The sequence below is a fragment of the Protopterus annectens genome, chromosome 5.part0, assembly GCF_019279795.1.
Source record: "Protopterus annectens isolate FY-2018-M chromosome 5.part0, PAN1.0, whole genome shotgun sequence".
Taxonomy (NCBI): domain Eukaryota; kingdom Metazoa; phylum Chordata; order Ceratodontiformes; family Protopteridae; genus Protopterus; species Protopterus annectens.
Genome location: NC_056735.1, coordinates 1,656,824,414 through 1,656,846,980, shown reverse-complemented (window position 1 = coordinate 1,656,846,980; position 22,567 = coordinate 1,656,824,414). Strand labels below are relative to the sequence as shown.

Genomic DNA, 22,567 nt, shown 5'->3' with positions numbered 1-22,567 from the left:
CATATGTCCCAACATAAGTTTGGAGTGTACACATACCGACTGAGGTGTGTCCTTGGGTTATTTTTGCACATATGGTAGTGGTGAGAGAGAGGGTTCAGCTAACAACTAATATATCCTTGTAGTTTTCACAACATCCTTAGTTACTGCAGTGATCTATCCCTTACATGTATTATTACACTACCCAATGGCCTTATATTGTACACTGCTATGTTTATAGACTATTATATACGTGACCTGAGTCTTGCATACAGTCGTGACAAGATGCAGGTGTTAATGCAACATATGTTGAGAATTGCTCTCATACACTTTGGGTGAGGTGCTAGAATGACAGGTTTGTTTTCATATACATTCTCTGAGTTATGTACAAGTCTGACTATCAGTTATATGTCATTAACGGCTGCCTACATTTCTTGGATCATCACAATGATTTTTTAGGGGAACAGGGTACCAGACTGGTGATGTGGGCCATTTATCTGGACATGCTGGACAGATTGAAACAGTTGTGGGGTATGAATATGCATATGACTTTCTATTTGAACATTCTAGCAAATTCTGTACAGTTGTTGGGTGTAATTATGCATACAGCTTTCTATCTGAACATTGTAACAAAATCTCTAGAGTTGTGGGGTATGATTATACATACAATTTATTGGCACTCCCAGGATTCAACCCCCTGCTGTATGTGACAAAAAATTACAGTTAACATCACAGTACACTGTGCTATCAGGGAACTGATGTGAAGCTTTCTAATGTTTTCTGTCTAAGTCTCCCTCACTTGTACAATATGACTGACCTCTTGGCACTTCCAACATTGTTATACAGAACTTCATACACATTTTATTTGCATACCACAGTACTATTTATAGTATGCAGCAGTTCACAACATATGAAAAAAGAGTAAACAGAAGCACTCCAGGGATTATACCTTTATTCACAAACTATTACACATTTATTTCTACTGGTACAATACTTTCTAAGGCTCTTATATTTATTTGTTATGACAGTACATGCAGTATAATTACTAACCTGCCTCGCGACGCAGCCTTTGCAACCTAGCATCATGGGCTTGCTGCAGCTGTCAGAGAAATACAATGATATTTAACCATGCCTATCCATAGTATACACAAGCTAGGCAATTATTAACTACTTAGTGGAATGAGTACTTACTCAGTACTGGGGCATTAGGCATCTGCCAAGACTCCTGGGTCCACTGTTCTGGTACATCCCCCTCCTGCTTCAGGTCAGCATGATAGTGCCTGACCTGCTCACCAGTCTGGAGGATACCTGTGGCACTAGTGAGGTCACAGGCAAGACTGTCCCAGGCCTCCGTTTTATACTGCGAGCCCTGGTACTGGCCCTGCAGTAATCTCTGAGCATGGTGTTTTATCAGGAGCCATACCATGATTTTTGACTCCTGGATGCCCCAGCACTGCGCTCTAAATTGAGTGCCCTCACCCACACCAGCCATTCTGCCTGCAGTAGGAAGCTACAACCAGTTATGGGAAGTATTCCCGTCTGTGGGGTTTAAATACAGCCAATTTCCCGCACTTTCCGTGATTGGCTGATTTTGAAAAGGCTAAGCTTTGGACACACCTGCTTACCTAAGGTTGGCAGTGCTTAAAGAGGTATACCAATAGGCAGATTGAAACAGCTGCCCTACACATTGCTTACACTTAACAAGCTAAGCTGTGCAGTGGTTAGCATTGCTTAACAGTTACTTAGCATTATACTTGCTTTTTGGCAGTGATTTATTATTCATTACAGGTTATATATGTGTCTGGTAGCCATGATTCCTGTCCTGGGGACTTCTACACTTTATTACAATAACACCTCACATCTGTGCTTACTGCAGTACTCCAGTTCACATTTTTATGTGATGTAGCTGGGTATTCAACATAAGGCTGTATAGAAAGTCCTTTCACATGTTCAGCATGTTTTCCTATGGAGAGGTTTGTTTCTTAAAACCTCACTGTGATGTACTGTTGTGTTGGCTTAGTGGTTAAGTACTGTGACTGCAGAGTGCAGGGTCCTGGGTTCACAACCTCCAAAGGCTGCTTATTTTTTCCTACTCAGAACGGCGGCTGATGCATACTGACTGATCAAGTCAGTTTTGAGCACTTGTAAGCAGGTTTGCTCGGCTTTGCGTGAGGGTAAGCAATGTGAACCTATGGTTAGATATGCTCACAGAGAGTTAGCTTCAATCTTGCTTCACCTGTGTGCGCATTGCTTACCCCCGTGCAAATGGCCTTAAACCTGCTTACTAGTGCTTAGGAGTGCTTAAGAGTGCGTACTACTGCTTACTACTGCTTATTAGTGCTTAAGAGTGCTCACTACTCTCACTAGTGCTTAAAAGTGCTTACTACCACTTACTAGTGCTTATTAGTGCTACATTTTAGACAGTAATAGTGTAATGGTTCTTAGGGAGGTGGGGAATTTGAAGCATGTATGGACTTATTCATTACACAGTTTACCTTCCATTTGTATCTGTGATACTGTGATACTGTATGGGTCACGTGATTATCTGTGGACTTTGCAACATTATGACACTGACTTCTCACAACTACATTAAATGCAGTATTGCAGTTCAGAAATATATGTTATTTATTAGGTTATGTAATAAATATATTTATCATAGACAGTGATTTGGAAGGGAAAATGGAATGTACTGCAGGGGGACTCGAACCAGGAATGACTGCTTGTAAGGTGAATGCTCTGCCTACTACACTATTGCTGTATTGCTTCATTTGCATATATCTTACTTTTTATGCTCTTTCTGCTATTTCACCTGTATTAACCATAGCTAAGTGATGGACAAACCCATGCACCTACGGTTAAACTTTGTCTGTTTCATTAAAAAAATATTACTTTCTATTTTTCATCTTCAGTATTGCTTTTATACATGTGGGGGGATGTCACTGGGGAGATACATACATCTATTAGCGGTCTCGCTCATTGTTTACAATCATTCTGCAGTCCTTCATTGCAGGGGAGTGTATATTGTGAGAGCTCTGCTCTCAGACATGACCCATGCTCCGTGTATGATTTGGAGATCAGGCAGCACACCTTCATTAATAGACATGGCATGCTGCCGTCCTCCTCCTAAGTGGTCACTTTCCTGCAAGACTAGACTAGTCCTGCATGGAAGATTAGTAAATCTGGGGAACAGTCTTTACCTTGGACATAGAATATCATGATAAAAGGGATGCCCAGAAGTCCTAGGTTATTTGCAACTTCTTTCTGTTCTGAATTCATGGTCTGTTTTCCCAGCATTTTATTGATTTTTCTAAACCAATGAATCATACAAGACTAAAAGTAAGACTTTCCCAATGTCTGACTTTGTTTTCCCTGGAATTATTTATGGAGCATGTGAGAGGTTGTATCCTTGTGCAAAAGAAATGCCATGCTACTCTTAAATGTTATACCACCGCATATCTTATGAAGTACCAAATATCACTTGTGCCACACTATTTTCTCCACCCGCTATTACTTATTTTGAATACTTTTTGACTTAACTTATGATTATTTGGGTCTGTGTTCAGCGATCAAAAGAAATAGCCATCGAACAGCATTTCATCAAACAGTGAACATCGAAACTCCTGGTTATCAAACGTTCACATCATCATAAACAAAGCCAATGAATGGCCATAGTTGGCCAACATACACAAAATGGCAGTTAGGACACACTTATCGGTATACTACTGATAAGGAAATCTGCCCTTTCCCTAGTGTAGTGTGATCCTGTAGTTAGTAAATATAATTAGCAGGGGCTGTGGGGAGAGCACAGAAATATAGATATATAAGTTATTACTTCTTATTGCCGATAAAATATAGTGGAACACATAACATTCTGAAATGTCATTGGCGGTCATTAGCAACAAAAAGAAAAAATTGAAATCTACATTTACATTTGCAAGCAACATTTGTGTAACCTGAAAAAATAAAATAGAAATAGAAAAATAAATATAAAAATACTTACACCTAATCATTGCAAATTTAAACACTTCATTTATTTACATTTGTGATCATTACTCTCCTTAGTTACCCTAAAAATGAACAAAGTGTAAGTTAAAAAAAATAAAAATCTCTTCTAAATAATTTAATGAAGTGGGCTGTGCACATATTATATACAATCTGGGTGTGTGTAGCTGTATGTATGTCTGTATCCATAGCTACCTATTAATATCCATAAGCTATGATTCTCTCTCCTTGTGTGTGTGTGTGTGTGTGTGTGTGTGTGTGTGTGTGTGTGTGTGTGTGTGTGTGTGTGTATAAACACACACACATATATATGTGTGTGTGTGTGTGTGTGTGTGTGTGTGTGTGTGTGTGTGTGTGTGTGTGTGTGTGTGTGTGTGTATGTATATAAACATATATGTATATATTTATGTATTTTAGTTTTGCTTATGTATGCAAAATGCATTTTTCAGGAATTAGCAAATAGCACTTTCTGGGGAAGGGTAACTGACTTGCTATGAGTTACACAGCATGCAAGTAGAGAATGAAGAACTCAAACCAGGTCTACATGCTGTAACTTGCTATTAGTGCACAGCTTTAACCTACTGGGCTATACTGCCATAATTACTTGCTGTCTGTATTTATTCTGTCTGAGGTACATGCAACAAAGTAAAAGAAGGCTACTCATGATTTAGCTTAGCAGAATACTTTCCAGTGGCAGAATAGTTAGCCTGGTGTGTGTGTGTGTGTTTTATCAGTAGTCATTCCACTTTAAATAAATATAATATTATGATGACTATCCATGTTACAGTAAATTAATCTGAATGATAATACCAGATTGTAATCTGAATGATAATGAATGCCTTTTTCATAAGATATCACACTATTTCCAAGCAAACAAACACAAGATAATTGGATAAACCACTGAATTAACAGCTGTCATTATTAGATCGTGTAAATCTGATCCATTTCATTGACTAATGCAGGAAGAAAGTCCTTTTTTATGGCACATATAATATCAAAAAAAGGACATTGCACGTTTGCCCTATTGTGCCAAAAAACAACAGAGAATAGCATGCTATCCCTGATAGGGTTTATGACTTCTGACCTATTGTAACACCTGGAATCAACTTAGAAATGAGAATCTTTTAATGTAATGTGTATAATGCATTAGAGAGCAGTTTCAGTTTTGTGTTATTTTCCTCACAGTGTGGTACCATGGCAGCTTTAACTGTTGAATTGCAGGGTGGGTTATGCATCCCTTTCCTGTCTATTAGACATCCTTGCAGCCTGGCATTTAGTCCAGTGAGGCATTTAATTCTATAGTCCACCTTCTACAAGCAGAAAACAGAAACATATCAGGAGGTGGTATAAAATAATGGCCTACTGCCACTATAAAAACTGCAGTCCTCTTCAGCCTTCCAGCAATGAAGGAACTCAGTGGTTACAGAGCTCCTTTTAACAAAACAGCATGTATTCTTTAGCTTCCTGGCAATTTCCCACTTGTAGAGCATATTGCTAAACTAAGAGTGAATCTTTTTATAGGCTTCTACTGCCTTCCCCCTGTGAGTGATATAGATAGACTGTCATCACAATCAGTATTTTACATTTACTTTTTTTACTTCTGTCACTCATGAATGGCAATCATGATATAAAATAACTACTTTTGTAGTTCTTGTTTAAAATGGTGGGCATTTGGTGTCAAACAAGCAACATATTTGTTATCTATATCTATGCATGCTACCAAGCTACCTTCTTACAGCCTCTGTGTTGATTTTCACAGTACGCAGTATCTAAGTAACCATTATTCAGAAAAAGCAAGTGGAATCTGAAAATGGATTTAAAAATGTTATCTTACCGTGTACAAAAGATAAAGCACAGTAATTAAAAATGTTTAATTTTCCTTTTCATCTGTTTCTCTTTGCAGTGTAAATGGGCTTTTGTTTCAAATAAGCAAATTGTCTCTGTTCATCAGAGACATCATGGGATAATTAAATTCATAAATACTTTTGACAGAGGAAGTAGCAAGATGTTATGTTTCTTTTTTTTCTCCAGGAACCAGATTCCAAAAGACCTGCTTTCAGTGTAAGTGACCACTTACACTGAGAGCAGGTCTTTTGAAATCGAGCCCTTAGTGTTTCCGCTTAATCAGCATAAGGTAAAATATTCAATGGCTAGAACAATACTGGCAAAGTTGATTAGGCCAAGCATATGTATGATCTTATTAATTATAGTAAGTCAGTAGTTAACATGACTGTCACACAGCCCCAAAGAGCTGGCATTACTATCTATGTGGGGTTTACATGATCTTGTATCTGAGAATCCTGCTCTCTTCCTATCTTTCCAGTACATGCTGTTTGATCAGATACTCAGAACACAATTGGGTCATATGAGCTGCTGGTCAAGACTAACCCTGGCTGAAGTGCAACTCGATAGTCATGTAGGGATGATACATTTGGGATATGAAGAACTGGGCTTGGGGATATGAAATTCAAGAAATCTGGTTAAATTAAAGGACACCCATGCCCAGTAATGGTAGATTCCATACAAATATTCAGGATTACTGAAGAGTACCTATTCTATTTAGTGGCATCAGAAATGTATATTTTTAGGGTAATTTTGATTTTATGTTTTATTATTATTTTTACGGTTATCTTATTGTTAAAATCGTGTTATTGCTTCTTTAATGCAGACAGGATTTTAATGCAGCAGGATATGTTTGCCATTATACAAAGACTATACCCCTTTCAGGAATACAGTGTTAATTAGCTCAATTTGATATAAGCTATATACAGCAGAAAATCACAATATGACCACAACAAGCATCATCATTATAACTGTCATCAGTAACAAGTGAAACTCCCAGTGTCGAAGGATACAGCACATTGTAGAAACATCACTTGTCACACAAGCAGCCATAACTATCAAGCAGTTTCAAGTGCTTTAATACACACTGACACTAACATAGTGTGTCCATGCTACACAACGTACCAGTCACCACTCAGGGTTCAATGAAAAAATCTGGTGCACTGATATGGTACTAAATGAAGAGAAAGGCCCATTAACCATTTATTTGTTTGTTTGTTTGCTTGCTCACGTGACTTGTTGTTAATTTGTTCATTTATTTATGTTGATAGGTGGTATGTGAACTAGTTACAAATGTCCAAATGGAGTGAGCTGTAATAAAAGGTATAACTGTACACATAGACAGACAACACAATACAACTAGCATAGCTCAGGGACTCATAGCAGATAATGTGAACAGTTGTTTAGCCTGCCTCCTTTAGCACAAGTTACTCAGTGTATTCATAAGTTATGTACAGTGATAATATAAGTTTCAGCATGGGTATGTGAGGCTATGCACTGATTAATACCAAATGTCTTGGCATTATTAATGTTTATTGAATTTGCTTGCTGTTGCATAATGTTATAGTTTATATTATAAACACTGAATTTCTTGATATACAGAAGTGAAATTCTGAAAAACTTGCTCCCAGTGAAATTGAGTTTCTCCTTTATAATACTGCTTTGTACAAAGGTATTACAATGGAATAACTCACATTCAGTGTGTATTTTTTAAGCCCAGGACGAGTGTCCAAATAAGAACTCACAAGGCTCTGCATTTATTAGTTAGCTTAGATATTTGCTTGCTCATTTATTCATTCTTTCATTCATTCAGCTTCCGTATTATTCAAGTACTTAAGTATGCTTGAAGAATTATAAAATAGTGTAATGATACAAGACACATGAAATACACAGCACAGTTAGGAGTAGTTTATTTGAAAAATGAGGAGTAATTTACTGATCATTACAAGCCACACGGAAATGTATATACTCAAGGCACTCTAGAAGGGAAAAGGGAGCACACGATGCTAGTGATGCTAGTGAATATTACAGGTGTAGGACCTGATAAACAACTGACCACAAAATAGATGTTTTGAGCCAAGGCCTAAAAACTTCTAACATGTACAGGGTGGCAGATAACAGTGTATGAGGCAAACAAAAGGGAACAATTATCTCCTTAAGGTAAGAGGAACCCAACTCATATCACAATGTAAAAATAACACTAAGATTATGAATAGGGTATTAAAATGTAAGATTATGAATAGGGTATGAAATGCCAGGGGAGCCCGTGTATTCTACAAAGCAAGGGGGTAATAGATTGGTAATATATGCCAGTAAGCACTTGTATATCAAAGTTTTGTGAGGGTAATAGCAAGTCAGTATCACTGCCACAAACTTCGAGGACTTAAGGGCAGTGCATTAATCAAGGCAGAAAGGAGACCAAAGCTAAAATAGCAAGTGAGATGTCTTCAGAAGGAATAAAGTACTTAATTAATATTGACAATATTACTCAGATGGAAGCAAGATAACTTAACCACTAAATATAACAGTCCTTATATATCAGCCAGTCCTTAAGGAAAACACCAAGACTATCCAGTCTTAGTTCCCTGTGGCATAGAAAGATAAAGCCTTTGCCATGTTCCAGATGACCCATGATTCATTAGCTGCATGTGGTCTGGAGAGGCGTAGAAGGATTATGAGAATAAAATGTCAATATACTGGGTGTCAGCCTAGACTTGCTGCAATAAATTATCATTATGAGCCTGGTCAATTCTGCATAAGCAGTGTGCCATTTAGTTGTGAGGTTACTAATTCATGGAAATATGCATGTACCTCTTGAAGACAGTGATTACAGGGCTCACAAGCACACTTCCCAATGCCACCAATGTCCTTGATCTCTTTACTAGCAATGAGCATGGCTCAGGTTGAGCCCAGGGGAGGCTAAGGCAGGTCTGATAGACCCAGTGAATGAGGAGAGGAGCTAGAGGTAGCTGATGGTCAGCTGATTATGCAGCTTTAATGTAAATCCCAGCATATTGCCACCATAAATAATCTACAGTTGAAGCACAATGTGGAGTGCACAGTCAAGGCTTACCTCTTGGATTTGTTGAGTTTCAGCTGATTACAGCAAATGAAATGACATATGCCCTACAAACCATCTGTTAAAACATACACAGAAACCATACATATTTTAGAAAGTTAAAGTTATATGCAATAGGTGCAGTTATATCTCATCTGTATAGCAGTACAAGACAACCCCTCCTGTTTAGATTCCCAATGGATATTATAAACATATTAAAGAGTAAAAGACCACAAATTAAGTTCTGAGATATTACACTTGAAATGGTAGGGACAGAGGAATTTAAACCTGAAACCATCCTCTGCAAGTATTCTGACATGTAGGAAGTAAATCAGTCTGGGATGCTGGAGAAGGCATTGCAATAAATACAAAGATGATAAATAATGCTAAGATCTTCTGTGTTAGATTCCACTGAGTGGCCAAGTATGACCAAAAAAACAAAGCACTGTCTGACAGCAGATCTGTAACAGCCTTAATGTAGACAGGTACAATAATATGGAGAATGTGAAAATTGGAATAATATGGGCCCCTGAGCCATGAAATGTCTGATGATTTTCAAGCTGAGAACAAACAGCATTCTGAATAACTTTGCACAAAACCCTGCTGTGATCAAAGACTAATTCACTAGGACTGCCTACACTGCTCTTCAGAAAGAGTGGATGGCATGCAGACAATCCTGGTCTAGGTTTCAGTCCAGGCAAATGACCTCACTGCAGCAGTGTATGCTCAGTAGGACTAATACAAACTAGTTGCAGGCTAAAGTAGACCAAGAAGTAGTAGGACCAAGAGAACAGATGCAACACCAATTCAGAGATCATCACATTCAGTCAGACTATCAAGTCAAGTGTATTATGTCCTATGTAATAGATGTAGACTCAGTCAGGTAAATGAACACCAATCCCTTCATAATGAATAGGACCTCTTTTAGTCAGAGCAACAGACTCCTGCTCATCATCCCCTATCTTGAAATAACTGAGAACTGCAAGGTACTGATGACAAAGTTGTGAGTCAAAAAAAGAATGTCATTGAGCTCTTGTAAGCAAGTCTTCATACAACTGACTAACAGTAGACCAAGGGAAAGCTGCATTTTTACCTGCATGCCTGTGTGAAGAAAATGAAAACACTGTCATCTGTATCAGCATGTCTGACGGGAGATTTTTGTATATTCTGATTAACTTGTATGGCATGCCAACATGTATTCTTTTGAAAATGTAAATAAGTTTTAAAATGTTGACTATTTCCCTGTTTACACAGAATGTTTAGGGAATCTGTCAATGTTTTGATGCATTTCTAATTGTGCAAGGACATTCTACAGTATTGTGGAGAATCATCTGAACAGTGAGTGATGCCATTAGAATGTTCCTAACTTAGTTGCTAAGTGATTTATTTAAACATGATTGACAGAAAAATAACTTTTTCAAACCGCTATTATTCTAAAATAAGACAATTGACACTGTAGTTTTTCAAGTGCTTAGCAGTTTTTTGAAGTATAGTCAGTTACAGTGCTGTGCAGTCAGTGGACACCCATAAAAGAGAACTCGCCAAAAACTGCAAGCCTGCCTTTTGCCTTGCTGTTATGTATTAGATTAGATCAGGGACAGTATTATTTAGTTAGATTAGGAAAGTTAAGTTATTAGTTTAATTTTATATTTCCAGTGATTGAGTTCTGGTGTTTATTTAAAGTTATTGATTTGCATTGATTTGCATTCTTGTAATCATTTTACTTATTATTAAATGTTTTTTATTACTTTGCATTGTGGCTGGAAATCAATGTTTTTTCTTTAGAGATTAGAGAGTGCTTATACCTGTTTGATACTCCCCAGAGAGGCCTAACTGTTCTGGTCATAACTATCATTTATTTTGATATTTAGTTTTCATAATTGGACACCCCATTAGAAGGTCATAAAGACACTCTGATTGGTGGCAGCATTACTGTATTATTCTAGGGAAGGGACACAGCTGGAAATTTGTGTCAGACTGAGTGTTTGAATGTGTGAGATTTAAATGTACTTTGAGTGTGAGTGTATCAGAGGTCTTAAACTGGGACACATTGCTCTGAAGTGTATAATAAGAAAATACATTTGGAGTGAACAGAGGTATATAGTCCAGTCACAGGAAAATAGCACATTGTGAAATACTACTACTGTTTAAGTGACAGTGTCATATTGGAGTCAGTAGTGAGGATTGAAACTCCTTAGTTACTGACCCAGGATAGTAAGGGATGTCACATTAATTGTTGGTAGTTTGGTGGGATGTAGCCAGACGTCACATTTATTGCTGGCAGTCCGGTGGGAGCCGAATTTTACAACCTGATACAGTGCAAAGGTACATGTGCCTACTTGCAGCTAGGGTCATTTGAAGCTGATTTCTAAAACAGATAGCTACACCTCCATTGTCTCTCATTTAGACCACTGAATAAGGGAGAGACCTGGAGATACACCTGCTTTGAAATTTAGTCTGTGCTCTCATCCAGCCATCCCTCAGATATGAATATAAAGTTAACACTATACCTATGTTATATATTATATCACACCAAGTTGGTGATAATCTCAGGCTTACTACAGAGGACTCTTATGTTCATATACTGAACCCTATATAGAAATATAGGATAGCATGTCCTACACCCCCAACCCTACTTAAGGTGTTAAACAGGTATCTCGACTACACCAATGAGAAAACTTGACACAAAGGCCCAGTTTTAACTTTCACCCCTTCATCTGCACAGGATATTTTAGTGCCTACAATAGTTTTTAAATACAGAGATAGTCAGAAATGTAGAAAAAATGGGCAGCGCACTGACAAATCCTACCAGTCATAAAAAAAAAATGATGATGCATATGAAATCAAAAAATGTAAATACATGCAGGTTTACTGAAACAAATTACACTAAACAGAAAATGCATAGATATTTGCATTGTAACTAAAATAAAACTTAATATAGGATTTAAATTACCTTGCCCAACATTTTGTTTGATTAATGGTAGAAGACAACACTTTGTTCATTTAAGTATTTAGCATTCTACCATTTCCCTTGTCCTACCATTCCCCTTAACCCTATTATCATATGTTTGATACGCCATTGAATGACTCTGCCATCTATTCCAGTAGTCTAGGGCACGTGCGAACAAGTATTTCCATGGAAAAGCACTACTGGTGATGCAGAGAGAAGTCAATCCGTGCAATCTGCCAGCTGGTCAGTTTCTTTCCTCCTCTGCCCTTTCTACTCAGAATTATTCCTTCAAGGCTTCCTGACATGATCTTGTCAAGCAGTACCACATAACCTTTCTCTACTTTTCTCAAGTGAGAAGAGGCCTAGCTCCTCCAGCTTCTTTTCATATTTATTTACCTCTAGCCCACAGATTCTTGTGGCACTTTTCCTCTGGATTCTTTATAGCAGCTTGATGTCCTTGTCCTTACTTACTTTTCAGAACTGCATATTAAACTCAAGATATAGTGTAGTAAAGGCCTTGTAGAGTAGAAGTGCTTTCTCTTTGCCTCTATAGTCTGCTTCACGGAGACACATCCCACATTCTAGTGTTGTATTTATGCAGCTGTCTAACTCTGCTCTCACTCTGCTATTCATGGTCCAGTACAAATGAAATCAATACCCCCACATCCTTTTTCTACTCTGTTGCTATCAGGTCCACTCTTCTCAGTTGAAACTTCACACCAGGGTAATTGTGGCCCAAATGCAGTACTTTGCATTTGTTTGCATTAAACATCAAAGTTTCACTTCTTCTGTCTATCCAAATCTGGAACTAGACACTTCTTTCTCCAACAAAACAAGAAATTTATGACCAGCCAACATGCCATTTATTAATGAGGTGAGTTATCTAGTAGCATAATCCATTACACTAATGACTGGACTAATAGTGCAAGGTAAATATATTGTAAAGATGTATAATAATGACAGCATATATTAGAGCATCAAAAACAGTAAGGTAGTAAATTAGTTGTGACTTAAAGTTATGCAGCTTATATACATTCTTTTATTTTCATGTGGAGGACACAGCTGATGCTATTTTAAAAATGCTCATTCTCTAGTGATCAGTATAAAAGATGGTGTCAGTAGCGTAAATGGTCACTAGTTTTGTGGGTGTACCAGCAATGAAAGTTTTTATTTTCAGTTTACTTACCAAGATGGGGGTGATTGAATAACTAAGAGAAGTATAACTAATATAGTTGTGTTTAACACTTTGACATTTGATAAGGTAAGGCAGTGAAGAGTATACAGAGAAGTGTCTTTTGTAAGAATTGTATATGAAAGAGATTTAAATGAAAAGGCACATTTAGACTTTTTATGAGGAAATGTTTAGCTGTAGTGGATAAAATGAGTGGGGAAATGACTTTCAAATTTGTAACACATTTCATGCAGAGGCCGAGGTCTTTTGCATTTTCTTTCTGCGTGTACTGAAAAGATTAGAGTAGAACCTAGCCAAACACCCACATAATTGAAGATCATGATTGGTGGTATATGATTATCCAGTGAGCTTGGTGGCAGTAATGGAGGAGTTTTAGCTAGCTGCTGTACAGTTCCAAAATCACTTACTTTATTTTGTCTGTATTAGCTATAAATTACTGGTTAATCAACAGAACACTTTATTGAATTCTAATTCTAATTTTGTTTGGAGAAATATTGATGATTTTCCTGGGTTTGATATTAGAATGATATATGTTTAAAGGCATAAGTTTATTTTGTAATAGTCAATTAGTTAATAAAAAGCAAAAACAAGAAGTGACCAGGAATGGATCTTTATGGAATTCTAGGCAAGGCATGGCTATGTTTACCACAGGCATAATCTAATTTTAATGTAACTGTTCTGGTATATGGCTAACCAGTGAAGCAGTGTGCAGGACCTCATCAGAAAATTCCCAGAGTAGCTAGTATTTCTATAAGTAGGAAATTGTTCATCTAATTAATGCTCATTAAATATATTTAGAAATAACTCCTGTAAAAAGGTCTATAGCCATGCTGATAAAAGTGGTGTCAAAAGCACAATATAGAGCAGCAACGGTTTTATAGCCTTATCTAAAGCAGTGTTGTAAATAGATAAGGAGATCAGTTTATGACAGTAATACTAGTTTGGCTCACAGACCATTTTTTTAATAATCCTTCTCAATGGTGATAACTTAGATATTGATCTACAATCAAAAGGTTTAGGAGGCTTGGGAATATTGGATAGAAAGAAGATTTTAGCAGTTTTCAATATGGAATAGATAGTTGCTGTGAAACGTCCTAGATAAAATCCAGATTAGTTTTTAAGACATATTGGGGCAGTTCAATGAGAAAAGTTGGAATAAATATGGCAAAGAAAATAGAAATATATAGATACATTGTATAGAAATAGTTTTTAAATGGTATATGGGAGAGAGATGTATATATGAATTATGAACTTATGAAGGAGCACATTGGTTCAGAGATGGCTTAAACAAAAGAATTCGAAGAACTATTCATCTAGGGAAGCTGTATTACCAGAAATTTGATTACACATTGATAAAAACAGGAGTTAATTCTAAATGATAAGATCTTGAGTTAATCGTCACTTGTGTCTTTTTTTCCTAGAAGGGCAGTCTTGGCTGCTTCAGCTAGAACTTTACAGTGTCTTTTAAGATTAATAAAAAATACGTTTCCATTATTAGAAGGAATGGTTCCATTTGGATGGTACTTCTTTAATATCCATAGTTAATTAACATATTTTTGAACTGTATCCCTCCTTTTTATTATGTATATGCTACTTTGTATAGGGAGAAGAGTGTCAATGAATGGACAGAACTTTATTTCTGTAGTGTATATTATATAATAGCCGACAAACTGATATGACTGATAGAATTGTACAACTAGTCTAAGCAGGCATGAATGCTTCACCCTGTTTTGGTGACTGCTGGTATAATTGTGTTTTTAAAAGGCAAGAATTAGTAGAACAGGCAGTTGCAGTGGGGAGAAAATGAAGGAATTGAAGGCATGGTCTAGAAAAGTCAGGTAAGAATCTTGCAACCAAAGCCTTTAAATGACTTTCAGCTGAGACAATGTGTGATTCAGTTCTAGCATACAAAGATTCATATTGAATTTTTCCTTAGGTACATGTTTTTCTTCTTTTTGTCTTTGGTCTGGACTTCTTAGACCCTTTCATCTATGACCACAGTCAAATAGAAACAACAATACAGACAAACAAAATACATTGAAATATTAAGCAGATACTGAAATAATACAGTTAACAGAAAAGGAATAACATGCATAAGCAGATATAGTAAAACAACATATTGTTAATAAAAAAATGTAATACCTCATACAAGTCATCAGTACTAAGTCAATGGACTGTCAGGCAGTTGTTAACTAGAATCATCAAACTATTTACACTTGTACTGTTATTAGATGGCTTATTGGTCGCTTGCAAAAGAGGATGGCGTTGGTGTTTAATTGAAGTTGAGTAGAAAAAACATTCCACAATGTTTCTGTTTAACTCATACTGTGTATGTCTTGTGAAGAGCAATTCATTTACTGGTTGACAATAATTGTTCAGAAGCACTTTGAGAAAGTGAGTGCATTAAATAACTTCTGCTAAAAGTCATTTAGCTTTTTCATTGGCGTCACAGTGATATTCTCTCCTATTACCAGAATAATTAAATCTCAGAATTTTCTTTTCTGTGGTTTATAAGTTGGCAGTGTTTTACTAGGAATAATGGGATATAAGAGTCAATCCACATTCTAACCTAGGGATGAGAACATTTTTGTATTATGCATTACTGGCATGTATCTATAATTCAGCATATCAATTGCACTATAATTTAACAAAAAATCAAATAATGTTCTCTAGGTACATTTAGTTTATAGAACTTAGAAGGCCAACAGCTTTATCCAGATTTATGTATCTTCTCACATATTGTAACTCTTAATATTGTTTCTCCCCAATGTCCCTGCTCTTCTTTCTTTAATGACATCTCTCAGGTGGCCCTAGGGCCACAATCCAGCCGTCTGAAACATTTTATCTGGCCCTATGCATGTTGTACTAAAAACTATTTCAAATGGCCAGATACATTTTGGATGTAGTCTACCTAAACCTTGTCAAGAATGGTAAGGGGCCCCTGAGCCAAAAACTTTGGGCACCCCCACTTTAGACCTAAAGCTGCTCAATATTGCTATATACACTGATAATATACTTCTAATTGATGCCAGCAAAATGCATCAATCCCTCAAAACTAATCTACAAACAAAATTTTTTTTGACCTTTGTGCTTTGCTTTAGGCTTAAAGACTGCATGTTAATGCTGCCAAGATTGTTTGTCAACTTCTCAAGGGAGTTTATTTGTTTATAAAGTATAGGAATTTCTGAGCATATCCTACATTGGAGGTATAGGTACACCAATTTATTGAAGTACTGTTATAGACAATCAAAGTAATGCAGTTTTGCCAACAGGGAGATCATTTAGAACACTGAGGAATCTTGTGTGGGCAATGGGGAGAAATAAGATGTTCTGTAGGAAGTCATTAATTGATTATTAATCCTCTCTAGAGTGATCTGTAGTTCATTGAGCTTAGTCTGTTGATCTTTAGGAATCTGCCTGTAAGTAATATTTTTCTTGAGACATATGGAGACTGTACCACAGTTACTATCGGATCTGAAGACATGAATAGTGCAGACCTCGGGTAGAGAGGGGAATTTCTCTTTATATTTAAACCAACTATGAATACATTGGTATTTTTCAAATGTAGGATTGTCTCAGGATAAGGCAATTTATTGTTTAGACTTCTGGCCTTGTGGAGATCCAGTTTTGGGACTGATATGTTAATAATATTGAAATATCCATTAACTGATCTTTGTCTAAGAAAAAGAGATGGGAGAAGCAATCCTTGATGAAAGAAGTTGGTCTGTAGAGCACCTCATTCCACTATGGCACATACTGGATCTCTCTGGAATGTCACCAGTTATTTAACAGGTTATGAAACCAATTATCATTTCTTTATGTCGAGGCATCATTCAGAGTGAAGGAAGGATTTCATTCAGGACCAGTATTTTACTTGAATTTGTCACATGCATAGGAACTTCTGACATGTCTTTCTTAATATACCTCAGGGTTTTAGATCACATGTAGTTCACTCACACCTGTACATCTGCCATGTTGTAGTCATATTCATCAGGAGTTAAGAGTCTTTCGGGCCCTTGTATTGTCAGAAATCCTAGAGTGTGAAACACAGCTCACTGTAACCCTTTCCTTGGCCAGTCTTGTGAGTGATAAGCCAGTGTGCCCAACAATAGAGTCACTTAGCACTAAAACATTTTTGTTGTAGCACTAAAACATTTTTGTTGCTGCTGAGTGGTAGATTTGAAAAATAAAGGTTTTCATACCTTTCCAGATTTTGAAAGACTGGAAAGTGCTAAATATCATACAGTAAGCTTAACTCTGTGATATAAGCAGACTTATTTAGCAAGTGAAAACAAAAAAAAAATTATGTTTGTTATAATTTATGTATGTACTGTATGTGTGCATATGACACCCCCACAAACACACTCATGCACATCTGTGTGTATGTACACATATAGGTTTCTAGTTAGGTACTAGGCTGTTGGCTCTAGGGCCTATATAAGCCTAGCCAAAAAGGTACCTTGGCTTTCGCCATCCAAGAAAATTATTTTCCTCTGCCTCTGTCAAGCAGAAGCACAGAAGTGATCCCCGGGGTAATTTCCTATTTCCCATCCAATCATCAAGATTTTTCTTGAAGAGTGCTAATGAGGAGCTCTGTTTGACATAGATAGGTAGTCTGTTCCAGAGTATGGAAAGTCTCTAGGACAGGAATCTATCCCTCCAGCATGTTCTGTTTATTGTGGTGACAAGGTTTAGGTCCCTAGAGCGTGTGGCTTGGAGGGATTGGGATTTCTTAAAGTGTAGCATGTCCAACAGCTCTGGGTTTGACATAGCTTTGTATGTTAGGCAGAGATCGCACATATGCACATATATGTATACATGCAAACAGTGTCAGCAATGAGCTGCTGACAAACTACATTACATAGTTCTGGTTTGATACTCCAAATCTCCATTTACCTGCTCTGTGAGGCTTTATCAAGTCACTTAGGTAAACAATCCACTCAGGTTACCCTGAAAAGATACTGCTGTGTCTAGTAGACTTAACCAGTTACAAACTAATTAAAAATATCTATAAATATATATATATATATATATATATATATATATATATATATATGTATGTATATATACACACCTATGCATCAATCTACATAGATGTACACGTATTAATTTGGACAATGAAACTGGAATCTTTATCTAATGCTGTCAAAATATTCTCTAAGCTCTGTTGCTATTCCTTGTATGGGAAGTTAAGAAAAGAAACATATTCCAAAGCATAACATGTTACAGCAGGCAAAAGGTAATTTAAAAATATTCTGGTAAACGTTTCAAAGCAATTGCTGCATCATACATTTTTTTGCTAATTTATCATATGCTTTGTTTGAAACAGTGCTGTTGTGAATACACCAAGAGTTACCAGCAATGGCAGTTGTAGATCATTGAGTATATATTACCTAGTCAGCCACTGTAGCTAGATAGCATGTGCAAATAAGTTACTGAGCATGTACATGATCAGTGCCATTTTGTACAGTCAGAGTGAATGAGTGTGTTTGAAGTAATAAGTGAGTCAGTTATCTTAAGTACATGTTGCATTTACAGTTCCTGATGTGTTTATGTACAATAAATGTCTTGAACTAATAATCCGCTTCATCTCTTGAATACATGAAACTATCAACAGTAGTTTCCCTCTAATTCATTAAAAATATTCTTTGTAACTGGCCTACCTGGTGATAGTTATAAAACTGATGTAAATAATTGTCCACCCATTTTTTAATGTACATCTGTGAAAAAAAGCAAAAATCCATTTAAAAAATCTACAGCAGTTTTAAATGAAAGAACTCACTGATGTGGCCAGTGTTTTGCCTGAATATAACTCCTTACTTTCAGTTATCATGAGTGAAATGGCATGAACCTGATTTATGAAACTGGGCTGTAATAAAATTAGGTATTCTTGCTGATAGAACTGACAGCCCTGCCTCAAGGATTTAAAAATGTGTGTTCTCAGCAGAATAATAACAAGAATGTTTCTACACTCAGCTAACTATGGAAATTGAACTATTGTATTCAAATTCACTGAAGAATATGGGTTTCTTTTATGTTGGTTAGTCAACCCACTTTAAGTGAAGTAGAAAGAATTATGCAGGCATGCAACTAGAAGGAATGCCTTTGTTTCTGTATTCGGGTATTGACAGCAGTGGGATTTCCTCTACTCACCTGTCACTGTGTAATGAGCTGCTATACTTACGTTTTACTTGCTGTGTAACACTCCTCTAAAATGATGCAAGTGAGAGATCTGTAGCTGGAAGCTGCTTTTAGCTGACTATTTTAAAAGCAGCATAATAATTCACATTCATCAAGACAGTCAGAATGATTTGTCATTCACAGTGAAGAAAAATATGGGCCACGCACAAATGTTTCTTCTGATAGCTGTGTGATGGCTCATTATATCCATAACTGAGTAACTTAGAAAATATGCATAAATTATAGGATGCTATTCTACACCCTGACACCAACATCATAAACTCTATACAGTTATTATTATTAACCCAAACAGAAAGCTCAGAGACACTCCAAGGCTGTGGATGTAAATAAAGTTCTCAGATGAAAACAAATAGTAAACTCCAATAAATCCAATGGACAAAGTTTGAAATGAAGAAAGATTTATTGTGCAGAGTTAGGTTAGCGCTTTCACCCTGTTGGGCTTCCTCAGACCTTTAATACATACAAAAAAGGGGACACAAAGAATATATAGCCACCTAAATTACTCTGGAACAAGCTACCCATCTATGTCAAGCAAAGTTCTTCATTAGCACTCTTCAAGAAAAATCTTGATGAGTGGATGGGAAATAGGAAATACACCCCTGGGATCACTTCTGTGTCTCTGCTGGACAGTGGCACAGGAAAATAAACTTTCTTGGGTGGCATAAGCTATGAAACCCTGCTGGCTAGGCTTACGTAGGCCCTTGGGCCGATAGCCTAGTACCTACCTGTGAACCTATGAACCTATAAATATGACGTCACTTCCTACAATTAATCTATTTAAAAAACAGGAAAAAGTAATCTCATAAACATGCCCTAAAAATGAAAATAAAAACATAAATAAATGCATTCATAAATAAAATGTAAACATAAGCAAGAATACATACTTGAATTCGACATACAAAAATAATGCAGTTTTTGAAAAATAGTTCAATTTATAAAAAATATATTTAAATATGTTCAAGTTTTATGTAATTTAAAATTTATAAAAGAACATATATAAGTTCAACATAAAATCTCATCAGAAAGGGACATTAGTTATAACGATATAAATTGTGTCATCTGACAGTCAATCTCCTATACTTCAAAGCTGACTTAATGGAGACTTTATCATTAAGACCTGGGTTCTGGTCTACCCTTAGCCTGATGATCCAGTCAACTTCTATTCTCTCTGTGTAATTTCTAATGTCTCCACCTCTGGTACTGGGTATGTTCACTTGTAGGACCTGGAATTTGAAACTATGATGGTCATTAGTGTGTGTGACATGTTTCGAGAGTGCATCATTAGGAGAATGTATACGTATATTGTACAGGTGTTCCCTAATCCTGTCCCTTAGGCGTCTATCAGTTTTTCCTAGAACGCAGTGCAGACTATGCACTTAGCCAGATAAACCACATGTTGTGTAATACAAGTAGCACTTACTCTAAAATCAAACAGTTGTAGGGTGATGGGATGTGTGAAATGAGATTCTACACAAACAAATTCGCAAAAATTACATTTGTTGCATGGTTGCATACCTATAGATGAGTAAAGCTCATTCAGACCACTGAAACCTCTAGGATAGCATAATAGTCTTTGTAAATTCATCTTATTCCTATAGACAAAATTAGGTTCAGTACCTACTAGTCCCTTTAACTCAGGATCCGCCATTAAGACTCCCCAATGCCTATGAAAGACATTTTTAACTGGGTCAATGTCCTGTGTGTAGTTAAGAGATACTCTGACTGTAGATTTCCAAGTGGTTGGATGCTCTGTTTTACCAAGACAGGAGGAATCACTCCTGTCTGAAAAATAAGGTCATGCAACATTGTCTCTCAACAACTGGGCCCTCTAAATACCTGCATTAATCTCTGTCAGACTATACGACCTGTCTGTTAACCTTTCACATAGATGGGATAGTTCCCTCTCAATCCCTGTATGTGTTGGGTTCACAAGTGACGCACGTATGGCCTGCCCCTTCACTATGTTATTAAAAACATAACTGAGATGCATACTCCCTCTATGAAGAAGGGAGTTCTTATAGCAAGGCTTCCTATAAACTCCAGTGTTGAGTAGCCTGTTCAGTAACTTCTCTCTCTCTCTCTCTATATATATATATATATATATATATATATATATATAAAGGATATCCACTGGTCAGATTGCTCCATTGTAAAATTCAAATAATGTGTCAGTGAGTTAATTTCATCACAGAAACCTTGCAATTCAATGTCCGAACCTGTCCACAAAAGAAACAGGTCATCCACAAAACGTCTATAAAAGACCAAATGCTCAGTGAAACTATCCAAGGCAAATAACTTTTCTTTCTCCCAATCTGCCATGACCAGGTTAGCGTAGCTATTGGCACAAGAAGTGCCCATAGCTACACCATCCTTCTGGAGGTATATTATGTCACTGAACATAAAGATGTTATTTTCTAATACAACTTCAAGTAAAGCACAAATCATATCAATTTGTGAAAGGGTATAATTACTATTTCATCTTAAACATCTGTGTATACATTCTACCCCATCTTGGTTAGGTATAATTGTAAACAGTGACTGGATGTCTAATGTCACAAGGATCAAATTCAAACCTGATGGTAGCGTGGTCACTCTGCTGTATAAATCCAGTAAGAACTGTTTGGTATCTCTCAAAATATGTGACAATTGGTCCACTATAGGTCTTAGCTGCTTCTTTATATACAAGGACAGTGGCTCAGTGACCCATCCCCTCCCTGCTACAATGGGTCTCATAGGGGGATTAAAATAGTCTTTATGGACCATAGGTAGTCCTTGGATAACAGGGATCAGTGGATGTGTTGCAGTAAAGAATATATATAGATCATATCCTATCATTCTGCTCATAAGTAAATCCTCTAGCATATGAAATATCCTCCTAATGTGTGTCTCCACTTCGTCCATGTGTATAGTGGAGTAGTACCTTCCATCACTTAACATCTGTGACGTGGTTTCCTCATACTGAATTCTATCAAGTACCACCACCGGTCCCCCCTTGTCTGCAGGTCTAATGACTATTTTGTCATCATTTCTCAATGTATTTAGGGCAGTCCTCTGACTCGGGGTTAAGTTGCCAAACCATTTCTTCTTATTATTCTCACCACTCAGTTTGTGTAGATTTTCTTCTACCATTTTAGTGAAAGCATCTAATAAAGGATGCAGTACTGGTACATATATACTAGGTTTCTTATATTTGGGGTTGCTACTAGTATCTAATTGTTGTCCATAGTCTAGCTTAAGCTGTATGTTACGTACAAACAACTTTGTATCAATGACTAAATCAGTTGTATTACTCTTACCAGAGGGTATAAATGAAAGCCCCTTGTTAAGGACACTCACTTCATCTGTA

General features: G+C 36.7%; 1 long non-coding RNA gene across 1 annotated transcript in view; it reads left to right on the top strand.

The window, feature by feature from the left end:
• LOC122801820 overlaps positions 1-22,567 on the top strand; it is a 1,348,510-nt gene that overhangs the window by 359,767 nt on the left and 966,176 nt on the right. The window lies entirely within an intron of this gene.